This window comes from Sander vitreus, chromosome 1 (genome assembly GCF_031162955.1).
Source record: "Sander vitreus isolate 19-12246 chromosome 1, sanVit1, whole genome shotgun sequence".
NCBI classification, from domain to species: Eukaryota; Metazoa; Chordata; class Actinopteri; order Perciformes; family Percidae; genus Sander; species Sander vitreus.
Window position 1 is genome coordinate 1,732,780 of NC_135855.1, and position 17,558 is coordinate 1,750,337.

The window sequence follows — 17,558 nt, forward strand, 5'->3', positions numbered from 1 at the left end:
GCATCATCCATCTGGAACTTGTAAACAAAATAAGACAATCAGCTACTAGTGTGATATGGGAGACAAGCGCTGCTCTCAGATGTGAATGCACAGAGCAGGGGTGTTAAAAGAGCAGCTTCGGTTACACAGAGCAGTTGACGAGTTTTGGTGTTAGCTTCACACGCTAACAGCGAAGCTAACAGCTAATAGTGGAGCTAACAGCTAACGGCAGAGCTAACAGCTAATAGCGGAGCTAAGAGCTAACGGTGGAGCTAACAGCTAATACCGGAGCAAACAGCGAAGCAAACGGGCCTAGATTTGTGGTTGAGGCGAGAAGGGATACAGCTACGTCCGTGTTTGATTGTATATGGAAGGGACTAGTTTGCTTCGTGTGGACTCACTGGACCGACTGACTCCACATGTAGGCAGAGCTCGGGAGCTTCAGAGCTAATGGCAGGGCTACAGATTAGGTGTCCCTAAAGAACCGCGTGTCTAACAGTAATTCCGCATTACATTAATTCATTTGCACGCAAGTTTTATTTATTTTGATATCGTGTATTCTCCGTGTAAATTCATGTACCGAACCGAGATGCCCATACCGGTTCGGTTCAATACGAATACATGTACCGTTCCACCCCTAGTCTTTCCATTCCTATCACTGTTGTACTTTGTGTTTCGTAGGCTACTAATAAGCAGATGTTAGCATGCTAAACTAACAACCTGGTAAACATTATACCTGGTAAATATAAGCATGTTATCATGTATATCAAAGCCCTGTGCAACACAGTCTCACAGAGCTGCTAGCACTGCTGTAGATTCTTTTTTGGGCTTTTATTACCTTTTAGTAGCCTATAGAGCAGCTGGAGAATGAAAGGAAAGGGGGAGAGAGATGGGATGACCGCAGCAAAAGACTGTGGGTCAGATTCGAACCTGGGACACTGCCAAGGACTTAGCCCTACACTTGTGTTGCACAATGCCGGGTGTGAGGTTGCCCCGTGGCTGTAGATTCTTAAGTCTTGGTCCAAGGTGACTTGCAGCCCGATAAAGAAAACAAAATGTACAAGTGTGTCTATTCTGATATGCTGTATGGAAACACACACACACACACACACACACACACACACACACACACACACACACACCCCCCCCCCACTGCTGTAAATCTGCGGGAGATGACAACAGTCATATCTTGGCCAGCGACACGCACAGCCTGACAGAATAATTTCCTTACTTTGGAGCAAACACACACAGGGAGCTGTCATACCTCCACCTAACTGAACCTCGGAGAAAACTTTACAAAACTGAAAACTGTGGAGGCCAAAACATGTTATGGTGCTCCATTCAAGTCCAACTTGAAAAAAGGCCTGCTTTACTTAGAAACTTTACAACTTTAGACTTTACATAGAAATATCCTACATACGCCTAACTCATCATCAGTCACAAAGCACACAATTACATGAGGTAAATAATAAATTAGGTGCGTAAATAATGTATGCAAAAACATGAAACAGAGCCAAGAGAAGCCTACCTAATGTAGCTTGTCTACCTGCTATACAACTGACCTGAGACCCTCAGTACATGCAAAAAACCATGAAGGAAAACAACGTAAGAAACTCTGAACCAAGTCACTCCCACCAGGACAGCTGAGCATGCAATAGGCACTGGGGTAAAAAATAAATAAATATACAGTAAGATGGACAGTGACCCCAAAACAAAAAGACATGTAAGCAGTGTTTCCTTTAGGATTTGTTTTAGCAATGGGGGCAGATCTGTCCACACACACACGCGCACACACACACACACACACACACACACACACACACACACACACACACACACACACACACACACACACCCCCACCATGGTGGGCCGCCACTACAAAATCTACATAGAGGAAACACTGATGTAAGACAAGAAGGAACATGATGCAGCAAGAAACTGGATTTGAAACTGGCCTATGTCCAGAGAAATAAGGCCAGCAAAAAACAAGCATTTCTTGGTGTAAAGCTTTGCATTAAAACTAAAATGAAACAATCAAAACTCACTTGGCAAGGAATAAAGTGTGGTGTGGAGGTGTGAGGGAAACACAGCTACTGGATTTGACCAACTAAACTAAACAACCACCAGAAGCCAGATGAAGATTTTAGTTTTGCTGCTTATACTGAGCAACTCTGCAGCAGCACCTGTCACCTATGACTACTACTAATCCCCTTCACTTACTCCTGTTTTTATTATGAACCATGAAGTGGCCTTTATGGCAATGCAATTTCTTGTTGTTGATATCCACCAATCAAATGCCAGACAGACTAACAGTGCACTGACACAGAGGAAAGAGCATGAGTGTTACTTTGGGATGGATCCAGCAGGGGAAGCCGTTTAAATCAGCCAACTGCCACTCAGTGCTTCACACTGAACCCCGTCCATCGGGCTGGACAGAACAGGATTTTTGAGAGGATTGGACCTTTAAGCCAGTTTGGGTTTGATGTTTTTTGACAGACTGCTGCTCCCTGTCAGTAGGCAAGAGGTGGATGGCTTGCACTCTGCCACTCAGCAGGGCAGAGTGGGTCTGAGTGTATGTGTGTGTTCCTGTGTGTTCCTGTGTGTCTGATGGAGGATCAAGGAGGGTTACATTGCAGGCAGGGAGCCTGGCTTAGCGTCTGCTGAGTGCTGTGTGTGTGTGTGTGTGTGTGTGTGTGTGTGTGTGAGAAGACTGGCTAGGAAATGTGGCCTCGGCTGGAGCAAAGCCATTTCAGAACACGGGGAGGCTGGCAAAGGGTATTATGCAGAGCAGTGTATCGGAGTGCCTGTGTTGTGTGTGTGTGTGTGTGTGCGTGTGTTGTCCTATCTCTCTATGGCAGAGCCAGTGGAGTCTTTGGCAGGGGATTCCACCCTGTACACATGACTGACAGCCTACAATCCATCTCTTAGAAGACAAAGCGGATTCAAAGCAGCATAAGCAGCTGGCCTGGGCGTGAGTGTGCACATTTCTCATTTTCACAGAGTTGTCAAAACACACACACACACACACACACACACACACACACACACACAGACACAGACACACACACAGGCACGATATAAATCACATTCAAAGAGTTAGTGTTTCAAAGCCCAGCCAACAATACGAACAAGGGGACACTCAGGACCACACACATACTTCTGAAAGTAAATACACAGATTTCTAAAGGTTATAGCCCAATTTGCGCTGAGAGAAAGGGGAAACCAGAAAACTAAAATACACAGAAGAAAGTAGAAGAAGCAGCTCTTTTCCATCTGAGTGCTTCATTTATATATCCAAACATTTTTGTGTTTATGTCCCTCAAAAATATTGCCCCAATCTGCAAAGTCTCCAGTGGACTGAACTTGATCATTCACTTACCCATTTAAAACTTGGACAGGTAGAATACACAACAGATGACATGAGTTTGAAAGTGCACTAATAAGTAAACATTTAGGTAAATATTTAAATCTATAGATACATTTAAATACTTGTAATAACTGTTTTAATGCCAGTAAAAACAAACTATACAGACCTTAGTTTATAACTGAAGAAAGCTGAGGCATTTTTTTCATCTGATCAGTGCATCATGGAGTAAAAACATTTCTGGCATTTGGTGTTCTAAAATATAATTATGACTGCAAAATGCTGCATTTAACTAGGACTGGACTCAGGGTTTCTGCAGGCTCCACCAAGTTAGATCTAAGACGTTGTTGGATCCAAAGAAATGTGCATAAACTGATCTTGTACAAAAGAACATGTGGCCAACCGGCACTCAGAGACAAAAGACTCAGAGACCATGTGGTCTTTCAAACAGAGGGTTTTGGCCTACATGTAAATTCCACATCCCTTGCTCCAAACTCCTAAATGAAGAAAAGGAGATAAGAAGGCCACAAAATGGCTTCTGGGCAGACCTTCGCAAAGGTTTTCACACCTTTGACAGTTCGGAATCTCCCCATTGGCTCAGCAAGACCCTGAACACAGCATGAGGTCGGGGCCTATAAAACCTGCTGACACACCAAAATCATCGCTTTTCCATCTCTGGTTGTAACAGGTCAGTGCCCAAGTTTGTGCTAAAACTTCCATTTTTGAAACAAAGTGGATTTAATTTCAGTGCTGGGACCAGCGTGGATCCTATGAAACCACGCGCCAGTGTTTTCATATCTGCAGGAGAATGAAACAACGTTTTTCTTCTCAAGTCGACTAAACTGTTCCCTTCCTGCTGCTTTTGGAGGGAAAAGTTTTCCGTGAACTCGCCGACGGGCGATCCGGATTCTCGTTGACTGAACACACATGTAAGGCTTGAGCTTTTCTGGGCAGAGTAATAGGTGTGTTTATTGATGTTTACGACCGCTAATGCTGCAAATTGTGTCATGACATTAATGTGATTTTGATTAATACTTGTGCTATTGCTGCATGCGTGATTTATTAATCTGATTGGACCGCCGAGTCCAATCTGTTCTGCTGTGAATATATCATTTGATGACGATACTGTTGATATATGTTGTGTTGAATACTGTAGCTTGTGAACTGAAAATGCTACATTGCTGCTCGTTCACGGAGTTTAGTTACTGTTAGTGAGATAATAAGCTCAGTTGGTCCATCTGAATATAGCCCTGTTTAGACCGATGGAGCGTGTGTTTATCTCCGCGAAGAATCAGCTGTTTGCACACCAGAGTGCGTATAATAAACATTTCCCCTCGTTGACAAAGTCTCAGACTCTGCCCTAACTTCACGTTGGGCCAGGATCCTGAGTGGACGAGAGGAGTGTTTATTCCTCAGAGCCTTGAAATCAAGACTCCGAATGCTCCTTTTTCTTTCTCTAAAACATGCTTTTCTTCCCTCTTTGACACTAACCTAACAGACACACACCTTTACACACATCCACCCAGACATGCATACACGTGTTGTGAACAGCTAACACTGTTAGCCACGACAGTCGCGTATACACACCTAAACACACACACGGGCGTTTAATAGCTAAAACCTATTTGTGTATCTATTTGTGTCTGTAGCACATAGGCTAGCTTGAACGAGCTGGCGGCTAATCTTGATCGCGTTGCCTAGCAACCCCGCGGTCTCTTCACTCTCTCTCTCACACTCACACACACACACACACACACACACACACACACACACACACACACACACACGCACACAGACCCACAGACACATGCCTGCTACATGTCGGTTGGCTGTTTTGCTTTTGGTTGTAGTTTTATAAAAGAGGTATATTGGTTTTGATTGATCGAAGAATTATTGATTGGCCATTGATGATTTTGAAGTTAAATACATTCCATTATACTTTCAATAGCAGTTGTTGTGATTGTTTTGTGTATTTGTTGTAATAATTGCTGGTTGAACACAGGTCAGTGCTTGAACGTCATCCTTCCCTTTGTTCCTTTAGAAAACACCAGATAAATGAATCAAATTAATTCAGATCTGTATTTTAAAGGAAACCTAATGAGACCGTTTCACAGCTCAATATTGGTCCCTGGTTGCCAGGGTGGTGCCCCGTTTTGATCGTTTGTCAATTTGGTAAAGTTATTAATACCAATATTCATAACTTTATTAATATTGATAAACCATCTTTGATAATTTGCCAATAATTGAATCTGTACGCCTACGACAACAACAACGTACTACATAGAATCGAGTTGTATAACTAACATCACTGCAGCACACAGAGGAGATCTGCACACTGTTAGGCTCCAAATAAATAGTTTATTTCTCTTTTCAACATTTCAAACTACAAGACCTTCCTTAGGCTAACATTACTGCCTAAAATACTTTTGTAAAAACAACGAAGGACTCTTTAAAACATTATAAGGCCTATTTTTTAGACATAACAAGACTAATAATACAAAGACAAGATTTCTTTAGGGTCTACAGGTAGCCTCTGGATAGGTTTATAGGCCTGTACTCCATATTATCAATGTTCCTGATGTGTACTACATGTGTACTACACATGTAGCTGTATAACACAACATTATTATTATTTTTTTTTTTTTTTTACAAATTCTTCTTTTAGGAACACATTTCTAAAGATTACATTTTGTGACCACAACAAACTTGGTGGTAACAAATGTTTTAGCAGTTGTGGTGCTGCAATTTAAGTGAAGGAAATATTAAAGTAACAAAATGTGTTGAGGTTTGAATTGTGTTCAAATTTGCAAAGCCACTTATCAATGAGGAGGTCTGTGTCATCATGGTCCTGTTGAAGTTTGTCTGATGTCTTTCACTCACACACTATTATGTATACTGCAAAGACTCTCACATTGTTGCTGACTCCTGTATGCTAGTCACTGAGTACAGAACACATTGATTTTAGATGTAGCAGTGTGGAATCTGGATTTAGAGATATTTTAATGTAATTTTCCTGCAGTGGTTTGTTGTGGTTTGTTGTTTTTCTTAGTTGGGGAAAGACATTTTAATTGTCCTCTCATTATCTTTCCTAATTTTTCTCTCAGTGGAATGGCAAACAGCGAGGACAATGACTAGGATTTTGGGATCCAAACTCTCCCCCTGATATTAAAGCTGAAAATATGTACTTCCTTGTGGGCATAATAATGTGAGAAACATTAGAGAGAAACAAGACACTCAGACACAGAGAGAACATGGATGCCTCAGAGGGAGCTACAACATGTTAACATGTGCGTGTGTGTGTGTCCATCTGCCGAGGTCCTATGACACGTATCCTCATGAAAAACCTCGTCATGTCTGGAGGTTTGACCACCATGTGACATCTAGCATCAATCTGAAACTAAGTGAACTGTGTGTATAGGCACCGAGGGAAATAGGGATTTTAAGACAACAACTAAACATTTTTTTTGAATAAATGAGGAATGTAAACATAAAACATGTAAAACACAACTGTTAAAAGTAACATCATACAGTACTGTATGTGCAAATCCTAACATCACAATCCCACAAAGAAAGGCAAAAGGGTCATAAACATAATTGGCTTTCAGTGCAGACACACACACTCTCACTCCCCAAGGCTTCAAAACTGGAAAAAAAAAAGATGTTCAGAGAAATTCCTAGTGCCTGTCGCTATAGAAACCATTTGCTCCCCTGATGGCGATAAAAGGAGCAAATTGCAGAGATGGAGGGTGGAGCCATGAGGGATAGAATACGCGCACACACACACACACACACACACACACACACACACACACACACACACACACACACATACACATACACATACACACTCCGCCTCGCCTGAAGAGACCCCTTCAGTGCCCATACAATGGTGTCAAGATCTGGACACTGATTTGAAATGTGTGTGTATACTGTGTGTGTGTGTGTGCTTGTTTTACTATATCCGTGGGATCCAAAAACCGGGGAATACAGTATACTTGTGGGGTCTGCACAGCATTGTGGGGCCCAAAATGCTGGACCCCACAAGGTTAAAGGGCTGTTTGGGGGTTAAGACTTGGTTTTAGGATTAGGGTTAGAATGAGGTTCTGGTTAGGGTGAGGGTAAGGGTTAAGGTTAGGCATTTAGTGGTGATGGTTAAGGTTAGGGTAAGGGGCTAGGGAATGCATTATGTCAATGACGGGTCCCCACAAAGATAGTGAAACAAACGTGTGTGTGTGTGTGTGTGTGTGTGTGTGTGTGTGTGTGTGTGTGTGTGTGAGAGATAGTGTGGTGATACAGTGAAGGACCTGGAGGGCTTTATAGTTGTTCTGTCCTTATCACCACCCAGCTTTGCACTGCCTTTCAAACTCTACAGTGCCAAAGCATGTTGACACCTGCGCCCAGAAGACGACCTAAATGACACTCTGTGTGTGTGTGTGTGTGTGTGTGTGTGTGTGTGTGTGTGTGTGTGTGTGTGGTGTGAGACAGCCGTCATCGCCCTAGTTTGACCTTACTGAAAAACAAAATGGAAAAAGCAGGTTTCTACAAATTAAAGGGATACTTTGCCAAGTTTAAACCATCTCTGTGTCATGTACGTGTGGGCAGTGTGTGCAGATGAACGGTGTTTGGCTTCCCTCCGAGGCACTAGCGCATGGAGCTCGCCGCGGAGCAGAGCAGCGGAGGTCCGCCGGGATCTGCCGGATGATGTCAATTATTTGAAAAAAAGCTGAGTTTCATTAGAGAACATTTCGAGCATAATGGCATAAGCTCATATAAGAGATGCTTTAGTCTTTGTGCATGTAGAAGAATATAAGCATTTATAATAAATACCTTTATTCTAAGAAACTTTGGAGACAAGACTCACCACTCAATGAAGCCAACAAGACTAAGCAACAAAACCAAGTGACTTTTCAATGCGGTGAGTTTCAGTGCAGTGCAGTGTCATTTGAAATGACACCTGTGTACTGCAAGACTGGCAGAAGGAATCGAAAGTTGACAGTATGCCAAAAATAATATTCTCTCAGCCAGTGTTGGGTGTATTTGAAAACATTTATACTCACAACAGGTATACTCAAGATGTTAAAACTTCCATGATGTGGTGAAAAGGTGGCTTCATGAAGTTAAGCTTATCATGAGAGATTTTTGAAACCCTCTACTTTTCTTCATTACAATGAAAAAAAACGCTGCCTCTGCCTGCATCTGCCTTGCTGTTAAAGATATCTGCACTAGTATATAAACAGTCGGCAAATAAGATGAAGAGGCTACAGCCAAGCTAGCGTGAATACATGGTCTAACGGATGATGGCAGCATCTTTCAAAACTTGTCATCCACCAAACAAACTGAGGAAGGAATGCGTCCTTGGACACACTTACTGCTAGAAATACATTTGAACTAATAAGGTGCATAATACGTACATTAAGACGCATACAAGCATTACATTAATTTAAACCCAAGGATGTTTGGAGATCGACAGCCAGGCAGACAGCAATTGTGACAAATGAAAATGTCTCTTGACAATTTATGGTATCTATAAACTGGCTGCAGAGAATAGAGGTTACAGGCTGAGAAGAGACAGAGAAAAGAGAAAAAGAGAAAAAAGTTAGAGGAGGGCTGGGTGAGGGATGCCGAGGAAGAAAAAGAGGGACAGAGGAGGGAGGCAAAGGAGTGAAAAACAGGGAAGAGAAAAAGCATGCTAAGCCTGATCAATAGTAATTCTCCATGTCTCAGTGGAGGGTTAACTATCCACTCGTTTTTTTTCCTTCCACACCCATATTTCCCTCTGCTCTCCCCTTCTCTGTGCTGATCTCTCCATGGGATCTTCTCCTCCCATCTCCTTTCTTCCTCTTTTGTCCCACCCTCATTTTAACCTATCTCCTTTTCTCTCGACTTTCAGCCCTTTTTCATTCCTCTCATCCACCCTACTCTCCTATCCTGCTCGCATTTTGTGAATTCTCCCTGTGTGTTTTAAGCCTATCTTCCAAACACTGTGCAAAAAAATTGTTTGAGAATAGGGTAACTAACGCTCACTGTTGCGATCATGAGGTGTCTGAGAACAGGGGTATACTGTGGCCAAGGATCAGTATGATGTCAAGCGCAATAAGCTGGCTTTTACGACGCTGTGTGAGGCAGCAGCATGATGTAGCAAAAAACAACATGAATGGCTTTGAGTGAATGTACAGGTCAACACACATCAGTACATGCCATTTGAATTCGCATCTAAGTTGTTTTGGATCTTCTAAATGTCTAAAAGGTTCAGAAGATATGATAAATGGTATGAGAAATATGTTTGTGGATGAGTTGCAGTGGATGAACACGTGTTTTTTAAAGGTTAAGCATGTACAGTGTGTGCACTGTGTGTGTATGTGAGCGAGCCGTTGCCAATCCCCTGAACTCATTAGCCTAATTAGACAGTCTGCAAAGAGCTCCACATTGATCTGGGCCTGTTATGATTCTCCTCCTTATGAGCATTTACTCTTTTCTGTCTCTCTCTATCTGCCCTCCCTCATTCTGTCACTTGTCTCTCAAATGTCCTCCCTTTCTTCTTTTCACCTCTGTTCCCCCTCTGTGCATAATAATCTTAATAGACAGACCCATCTGGACACAGCTGACTACCCCAGAGTTGTTACCATTCTTCCTTTATGTCTGTTAGTGTTTGTCAATTTGCAGCTTTGTGACACTAACAGCCAAATATGTCGGGTTAAAAGAAGCTATTGTAATGACACTGCACAACAAGCGACACATTTAAGTGGCTTTGAATATTTTGAAAAGCTGTGAAATATGTGTGGTCCACATATTCTCGGAAAAGCTGTGCAGATGGTTGATTCCTGTTGTGATACTAAGGCCATTAGCCAGTTGATAGCAGATCAGCAATGCTAACGGTAGCAGCTGTGACAACAAGCAGTGTTATTATAGTTCAAAAGGGCAAAGTTAAAGTCTAAGTTATCTTTATTATGCCCGATGCAATAAAACTGCAAAGCTGATTGTAAATGACTCATGATTGTCATCTGTCAGCGTGACAGCTTGTGGACTTTTAAACTGATACTAATGAGTGGATTAGCCATGCTGTTTCAATCAGCAAAAGAGGAATAACAAAAAACCTGGATGTATTTTACCAACTTTCTTGGCAAGGAGGATGGCCAGGCACAGAGGAGAAGGTTACTAACGTTACATTAGGTAACACAAATGTGTTTTTGTAAATCAACTTGTTAACAGCAATCAGCTGTGAAATTGGTGCCGAACAGATCTGTTCGGTCCGGCTGGGTTTGGGTCCAACATTTCTCGGATCTGCATGGGTACGGGTCCCAGCTTTCAAATAATAGACGGGTTTGGTTCCGGGTAACAGATTTCAGGGTCTTTCTGGGTTCAGGCATGTATTTTTGGACCCATGAAGACCTCTAATCTAGAAAATATATATATATTTTTTGTCTTCAACGGCCATACCAGTTTACAAAAATACACAAAATGAACTACATTTGCAGACTTATAGCAATTTGTAAGTCTAAAGCATTACAGAACAGTAAAATATGTGGACAAATTGGAAATGCATATATATAAAAAAGGGTGACATTTGGATATCTTATTTCTCAAATACAGACCATAAGGTAAAGTCCTGTGTACAAAAGTTCTCCAAGTATATATATATATATATATATTAGGGCTGTCAATCGATTAAAAAATTTAATCTAATTAATTACACACTCTGTGATTAATTAATTGAAATGAATCACATACATAATTAACGGTGCCTGAACCGATACTTTTTAAGAAAGTAAAAAAAGAAAGAAAAAAAAAGGGTACTAAACAACAGTTGGTGACATTAAAGAACGGCTTGTTTATTGCTAAGGCCATATGGTCAAAATGAAATTATTTAATAATAATGTATAACAATAACTAATTTCAGTAGTAAATTGCTGTTGAACGACAAAAACAACAACCAGATAGGAAAAGGACATTTACAATAACTTCAAATGCACCACGAGGCTGTAGTTTACCAGTTTCATTGAACACACCGTCTGTGTTGTTTCTCCGATGGCAGCTGCAGATTGTTACATCCCGGTGTTGAATCCTCTACAGTAAAACACAGTCACACTTTACACCGTTTAGTGTTAGCTGTCAGCATTTTAACCGTGTTTAATCCAGCTACTTGCTAGCGGTAGGCTAACGTTAGCTGCTGTTGAGTATAGTGTTAACTAGCTAGCGGTAGGCTAATGTTAGCTGCTGTTGAGTATAGTGTTAACTAGCTAGCAGTAGGCTAACGTTAGCTGCTGTTGAGTATAGTGTTAACTAGGTAGCGGTAGGCTAACGTTAGCTGCTGTTGAGTATAGTGTTAACTAGGTAGCGGTAGGCTAACGTTAGCTGCTGTTGAGTATAGTGTTAACTAGCTAGCGGTAGGCTAACGTTAGCTGCTGTTGAGTATAGTGTTAACTAGCTAGCGGTAGGCTAACGTTAGCTGCTGTTGAGTATAGCGTTAACAAGCGTCACATGCAGCAGGGTTTGTGTTTCCTGTAACGTCTGTTTCAGAGCTGCAGAGAGAAGAGCAGACATATCAGTGGCACCAGATTTTCGTCTGTATGCAAACGTCAATATGGAATGGATTAATCTGCGTTAATTTTTTATTTAACGCGTTATTTGGTTTATTTTGACAGCCCTAATATATATATATAAAAAGGGAGAAGTTGCTGGATATTGGCAGGCCACTCTAAAACGTGCAGTTTTACTGTATTGGTGGGGTCCGGGGGGGTCTGAAAACCAGTCAGTAAAAAAAAAAAGTTGCAGGCCTCTCTAAACTGTGCAGTTTTATCACACAGCACAATGCTGCAGATGTCACAAGTTTTGAAGGAGCGTGCAATTGGCATGCTCACTGCAGGAATGTCCACCAGAGCTGTTGCCCGTGAATTGAATGTTCATTTCTCTACCATAAGCCGTCTCCAAAGGCGTTTCAGAGAATTTGGCAGTACATCCAACTGGCCTCACAACCGCAGACCACGTGTAACCACACCAGCCCAGGACCTCAATATCCAGCATCTTCACCTCCAAGATCGTCTGAGAGCAGCCATCTGGACAGCTGCTGCAACAATCGGTTTGCATAACCAAAGAATTTCTGCACAAACTGTAAGAAACCATCTCAGGGAAGTTCATCTGCATGCTCGTCATCCTCATCGGGGTCTTGACCTGACTGCAGTTCGTCGTCGTAACCGACTTGAGTGGGCAAATGCTCACATTCAATGGCATCTGGCACTTTGGAGAGGTGTTCTCTTCACAGATGAATTCCCGGTTTACACTGTACAGGGCAGATGGCAGACAGCGTGTATGGCTTCATGTGGGTGAGAGGTTTGCTGATGTCAACGTTGTGGATTGAGTGGCCCATGGTGGCGGTGGGGTTATGGTATGGGCAGGCGTATGTTATGGACAACGAACACAGGTGCATTTTATTGATGGATGTTTGGGATGCTCTGGATCCGTGTATACGACAGCGTGTTCCAGGTCCTGCCAATATCTAGCAACTTTATTTTTATTTTTTTTGTTTACTGACTGGTTTTCTGACCCCCCCCCGGACCCCCCAATACAGGAAAACTGCACATTTTAGAGTGGCCTTTTATTGTGGCCAGCCTAAGGCACACCTGTGCAATAATCATGCTGTCTAATCAGCATCTTAATATGCCACACCTGTGAGGTGGATGGATTTTCTCAACTAAGGAGAAGTGCTCACAAACACAGATTTTTTGCAAAACACATTAGCTTTGACATCAAGGACTCTGATGAAGATGTAACTCTACATCGAAACATTAGTCACTGTTTTGCACCTTAAGTAATAAAACCATCAAGTAAGACATCTGTTTTGCACCGGCTATCTTTTGTTACTTTATAACGTTTTTGTCCCACCTTGGTTGCACCGGATTGTTGTGGTCTGCAGAAGCCCAGAGAACTTTCTCTTTCTTAACAGATTTAGACAGATTTGTGAACAATATTTGAGAGAAATAGTTATTTTGTGTACATAGAAAAAGTCTTAGATCTTTGAGTTCAGCTCATTAAAAATGGGGGCAAAAACAAAAGTGTTGCGTTTATAATTTTGTTGAGTGTAGACATGACTCTGTGTGACCTGGAGCCCAGTGGGAAACACGGTGCAGTGTGTTTCCAGTGCTCATCTCAGTGTCCATATTGAGAGAGAAAGAGCGGGGAATAAAAAAAGTTGTTAATGAATAACTTCGACTATTCATCTCTCCCACCCCCCCTGTCTGTCTCTCTCTCTCTCCCTCCCTCTCTCTGACTCTCTCCCTGTCTCAGCAGGAGTTACTTGATAATGAGGTGTGGTGTTGTCAGAATCACAGCCCATGCTCATCCATCCAACCTGCTTAGTAAGGGGCATGGCACACTGTCTGGTGCGTATAATCAGACACGTATACACACATGCATGTATACACGCAAGGTAAAAGACAAAAGTCAGGGTATGCACGCGTGAGACACACACACACACACACACACACACACACACACAGAGTACACACAGAGTACACAAAGACTAAAGAATAAGTGCATGTTAAGGAAAATAGCGCACACACACGCGTGCACACACACACATACACAGAAGAAAATTAGAGAGAAACCTGATCAGTGTTGCTATTCATCTTTGTCAGATATGAAGGTGGCATTACCAGTGTAAGTGGTGTGAGTGTGTATGCAGTACGTATGTATATACAGTATGTGCTGTATGTGTGTTAGCAGTGTCACTCTCATGTATCTCACCACATTAAGATTACTCTACTTCTGCTCTCTCTCTACTCTGCATCCTACCAGCTCCTGATGTCCTCTGACCCATTTCCCTCCTTATTTTATGTTCTTCCTTTCCTTTCCCTTCCTTCCCTCCTCTTGATGTACAGTAACTCCATTCATATACTGTGCCTTCTCGGCCCTTGTCTCTATCTCTCAGCATATTATAATCTCCCCTTTCCTCTCCGCTCTCTCTTCTTTTCAGGAGGGTGAAGGGTAAGTGAAGATCGTTGGGCCCCAGTGGCGAGGCCCAGACATCGTGGATGTGTGTGTGTGTGTGTGTGTGTGTGTGTGCGTGTGTGTATGAGTGTGTGTATTTGTGTGCAACCCATCATTGCTCATCTCTGGCAGCCTCGCTGGCTGTTCCCGAGCTACAAGCTACAGAATAAATACACTTTAAATCACTACGCACGCACGCACGCACACATGAGGGGTCTGGGGAGTTGTGCCGGCAAAGCCTTTGGCTACTCTTGTTCTCCTCCTCTCTCCGTGCACCCCAGTCAAACACACACTGGAAAAATAAGCTGAAGTTATGATGGGCAGACTGTAATACCCCACGATATTCTAATGTTAAATTAATGGGATTCTGCTTACTGAACACAACGAACCAGGAACAGACGCTGTCTGGGGAGACACTGGGAGACTTTTCCCAAAAAGCGTTGTACTGGTCGAGTGGACAAAATGTCAAGACCATCCATCTCTTCTTCACATGAACTAGATTCAAAATAGAGAAGGGGAGAATCGTACCGGGGGTTTCACAGTTAAATGGGGTGAGTCAACAGGCCGACTAGTATGCCCCATCTTGTTTCATTCCACCTCTCAGAATGCCTGGGAGGGATTTTCCTATTTTTGTGACAAAAATGGTTCTCCCAATTGCCAGTAATTTGGTTTGCAGAGTTCCACCTCCACAGTCTGTTTGAGTTAGGTGATAATTATCTTTAGCGTCATCAGTATGAGCGACCCCTTTCACATTTTGTTTTCACATCGTCATTTGATACATTGGTGTAAAAAAATAGAGATTGTAGGGAATGGAAAGGGAAATCGAAACAGCAACAGCGATATATTTTTTTTACAATAGTGTGTTTCTAACAACTTGACTAGCCTGCACAGAGCCCTGACCTAAGCCACATCCTAGGCCAACACCTTTGGGATGAACTGGAACACCGATTGCGAGGCTGCTGGCCAACCTCACTACTGTTCTTGTGGTTGCAGCTAGGTTACAAAAAATTATGTTTAAAGTTTTCCCAAAAGATTGGAGGCTGCATAATAATACCCACAGTTTTGCAATTAGATAAATGTAAGTTAGAACATAAATAACTGCCTTTTGTTTCAGGTAATATCATTTCTATAAATTATTTTAAATGAGACTGAAAATCAACATTTCACTTTAGTATGACTTCAAAAACGTCCCTGCTTCCATTCTCAGTGGGATTTTGAATCACTCTCTATCATCTCTGCAGTGGGCGTGGGTGCAGGTGGTGATAGCACTCCCCCTTCTCCACTGTTTATGCCCATTTGACTGCCTATTTTTGTGTGTAAAGAGGAAATCAAACTGTGGGTTTTGTCACGTTTTAAGACAACTATTACTTTTTGTCTACTCAGTGTTTTAGGCTTGGACACAGAGCGCCTAATTGAAAGGTCTGCAGACATTTATTTTTTTTAAAGATAATTTTTTGGGCATTTCTGCCTTTACTGATAGGAAAGCAATGAAAGGGGGCGAGAGAGGGGCAAGACATGCAGGAAATCGCCCCAGGTCGGACTAGAACCCTGGACCTTCTGCGTCGAGGTATGAAACTCTGTATATGTGCGCCCGCTCTATCGACTGAGATGTCCTGGCCACAGTTTCAGCAGTGTTTTGTTGCCAAGAGCATATAGCTGTCTAATGGTTGTGAAATCATAATGATGTTAGACTGTGACCTGTCTACTCTTTTTAAATATATATACTCCAACTGTGCTAACAGATAAATGAAACAAGGAAATCTGACAAAGTGGGATTGTACTGCACATAGGAATGCATTGTGTGACTATATATATCCCTGACCCCAGGCTGTCAGTGCATCTTGTCCTCATGCAGCTCTGTGTCCTTCCCACAATGTAATATTAACTAGGTTAACTGTGGCTAATACAACACAGCAGCATTGCTGTCCTCAATGTCTCGTCTTATCTTTCTATGCATCTATCTCTCTCTCTACCTATGCATCTTTCTACCCTTAACAGTCTGAAGTAGAAGAGAAGAGATGTGCAGTGTTCATCAGCTCCAGGATGGCAAACATGTCTCATCCTAGGGAGACCCAGTGATCCTACAGGTTACAACATAATCATGAATACAGCTGGAGTCAGGGCTTACAGGTGACATGAAGGAAATACATTAAGTCGTAAGTTATGTGTTGTTATGAATTTTGACCTAAACCTCCTAGGGACAGCGTGGTACCTTGTGTATTCCAGTACAGAACACAGCCAGATGTTGACAGGATTGCTTAACAAGAACAGAAGGGAGGAGCCCTTTGAGACTACATGAAGTAGAGCTGCTTGAGATTGAAAATTCATGAAAAAACAATCAATGGGCAACAGAAACTCACTTCCAGCACTCTTGATCATCCCATCCTAACCAGGTGCATGCACAATCATCTTCAGCCTTTATGAACTGTCAAAGAAAACACCCACAGGTCTTGTGTGGCTTTTCAAATTGTTTCTAGAAATATATGTACAGTGGACTTAAATGAGAAGCAAAAAGGAGGAAGCTGCTGCTTGTTGAATGTTGCAGTCCACTGTGGAAGAAGTTATGGGAGAAATAAGGCCTCCAGTCTTCTTCTGCAATAGTCCTGCAGAAACTATAAGAAAACTGTATCCTATAGACAGCGCCACTGGAGTAACTCCAGGCTGAATATTTGATTGATAGTGCTGGAAAACTGGGCTCATCTTTTAAAAATAAATCTGGACAAGCATAAGTTGAGTATTCATTTTCCTGTAACAATTTAACATTTGGATATATATCGCAACATTTTACAGAATACAAATGTGAGCAAGACCTGCATTTATACAGATATATAATGACTTTAACATGAATATAGAAGTGTGAACACAGCACACACACTCCAGAAGCATCATGGAGCAAGCTTTACAGCCTTATCAAACTGATTGAATCCCCCTCCAGTTGCCTTTACTTTAGCTGTCCTTTCTGCTTCAGCCTTTGTCTTTAAGGCATAGAGGCTATTTTCTCTTTTATAAAAAAAGAAAACAAGCAAATCAAATCAATATGTCCCTCTTCTTCTCATTTTGTTTTCTTGAAATCCTCCAAAACAAACTCCAAGGTGTCCAGCCAGACAGGACAGCTGTCATTGTTAGGAGATTAAGTTGTTAATAAATCTGACCTGGATGTATAAATGCTCAGGCAGTGACGTTCTCAGAAAAAGAAACGTTTCTCTGGTTATTCTCTATCACTGAAGTGGG

General features: G+C 42.1%; 1 protein-coding gene across 1 annotated transcript in view; it reads right to left on the minus strand.

The window, feature by feature from the left end:
• itfg1 (integrin alpha FG-GAP repeat containing 1) overlaps positions 1-17,558 on the minus strand; it is a 162,562-nt gene that overhangs the window by 14,522 nt on the left and 130,482 nt on the right.